Source organism: Nicotiana attenuata, chromosome 1, assembly GCF_001879085.1.
Source record: "Nicotiana attenuata strain UT chromosome 1, NIATTr2, whole genome shotgun sequence".
Classification (NCBI taxonomy): domain Eukaryota; kingdom Viridiplantae; phylum Streptophyta; class Magnoliopsida; order Solanales; family Solanaceae; genus Nicotiana; species Nicotiana attenuata.
The window spans coordinates 28486238-28488689 of record NC_031989.1 but is presented as its reverse complement, the minus strand read 5'-3'; positions in this window follow the sequence as shown (position 1 = coordinate 28488689).

The window sequence follows — 2452 nt, the reverse complement described above, 5'->3', positions numbered from 1 at the left end:
ATAGNTTCGCCGTCAGGATAGAGAGGAGAGGGAGGCCAAGAGGCCTCGAGGTTCTGGCAGTTTTAGTGGTGCTCCTTCGAGGGGCCAGTTCCAACAGGGTAGAGGTCGTTCTTTCAGGCCCGCTCAGTCGGCCCGTCCAGAGTATCGTGGGGCATCTTCAGGTCGTAGTTATCATGGGTCTCAGCAGGGCCAGTCATCACTCAGCGCCCTCCCAGCTCAGAGTTCATCTCGTGCCCCATCAGTCCAGGGTTCTTTCGTGGCAGGTCTTTCTACTGTTCATTCTGGTGCCAGGGGTTCCCTTCAGTCCCCATCTCTAGCACCGGGTAGTTGTTATGAGTGCGGGGAGTTTGGGCATATGAGGAGGCAGTGTCCTCGACTCCGTGACGGTCAGTATCAGCAGAGGGGTCAGCCCTCGACTTCTGCTCCAGTTACTTCACCACCCGCCCAACCAGCTAGGGGTGGAGATCAGGCAGCCAGGGGTCGCCCCAGAGGGGGAGGTCGATCAGGCGGTGGCCAGGCTCGTTTATATGTTATTCCAGGCAGGACAGATGCCATTGCTTCAGATGCTGTCATTACAGGTATTGTTTCAGTCTGCCACAGAGATGCCTCCGTATTATTTGATCCTGGTTCCACCTATTCTTATGTGTCCTCATATTTTGCTCATTATTTGGGTGCGCCCCTGGAGTTTCTTGCTTTACCTGTTCATGTGTCTACCCCGGTGGGCGATACTGTTGTTGTGGACCGTGTGTACCGGTCATGTGTTGTGACTATTGGGGGTCTGGAGACCCTAGTTGATCTATTGCTATTGAGCATGGTGGACTTTGATGTTATTTTGGGCATGGATTGGTTATCTCCGTGTCATGCTATTCTAGACTGTCATGCTAAGACAGTAACTTTGGCTATGCCGGGTGTACCGCGGATCGAGTGGCGTGGTGTGACTGATTATGTTCCGAGTAGAGTGATTTCTTTCTTGAAGGCCCAGCGTATGGTTGGGAAGGGTTGTCTCTCGTATCTTGCTTTTGTGCGGGATGTTGGAGCTGAGACTCCCAGTATCGATTATGTTCCAGTTGTGAGGGACTTTCCCGATGTGTTTCCTGCAGACCTACCGGGCATGCCACCGGACAGGGATATTAATTTTGGTATTGACTTGGTGCCGGGCACTCAGGCCATTTCTATTCCGCCATATCTCATGGCACCAGCAGAGTTGAAAGAATTGAAGGAGCAGCTTCAGGAACTCCTAGATAATGGGTTCATTCGGCCTAGTGTGTCACCTTGGGGTGCGCCAGTCCTATTTGTGAAAAAGAAAGATGGCACCATGAGAATGTGCATCGACTATAGGCAATTAAACAAGGTAACAATTAAGAACAAGTATCCCCTGCCTCGCATTGATGGTTTATTTGACCAGCTTCAGGGAGCGAGGGTGTTCTCCAAGATTGATCTCCGTTCGGGCTATCACCAGTTGAAGATCAGGGATTCAGATATTCTTAAGACTGCTTTCAGGACTAGATATGGTCACTATGAGTTTCTTGTCATGTCTTTCGGGCTGACCAATGCCCCAGCAGCGTTCATGCATTTGATGAACAGCGTATTCCGACCTTATCTGGATTCGTTCGTTATTGTTTTCATTGATGATATTCTGGTGTACTCGCGTAGTCAGGAGGAGCACGCGGAGCATTTGCGACTTGTATTGCAGAGATTGAGGGAGGAGAAGCTTTATGCAAAGTTCTCTAAGTGTGAGTTTTGGCTCAGTTCAGTGGTTTTCTTGGGGCACGTGGTGTCCGGCGAGGGCATTCAGGTTGATCCGAAGAAGATAGAGGCGGTTCAGAGTTGGCCTAGACCGTCCTCAGCCACAGAGATTCGTAGCTTTCTTGGGTTGGCAGGCTATTACCGCCGTTTTGTTCAGGGATTCTCATCCATTGCATCGCCCTTGACCAAGTTGACTCAGAAGGGTGCTTCATTTGCATGGTCGGACGAGTGTGAGGAGAGCTTTCAGAAGCTCAAGACAGCCTTGACCACAGCTCCAGTATTGGTTTTGCCATCAACTTCAGGTTCATATACCGTATATTGTGATGCTTCGAGAGTTGGGATTGGTTGTGTATTGATGCAGGAGGGTAGAGTTATTGCTTATGCTTCTCGTCAGTTGAAGCCCCATGAGAAGAACTACCCTGTTCATGATTTGGAGTTGGCTGCCATAGTTCATGCATTGAAGATTTGGAGGCATTACTTGTATGGCGTATCTTGTGAGGTATTCACTGATCATCGCAGTGTTCAGCATTTATTCAAGCAAAAGGATCTTAATTTGAGGTAGCAGAGGTGGCTAGAGTTGCTTAAGGATTATGATATAACTATTCTGTATCATCCGGGAAAGGCCAATGTATTGGCCGATGCTTTGAGCCGAAAGGCAGTGAGTATGGGGAGTTTGGCGTGTATTCCAGTTGGGGAGAGACCCCTT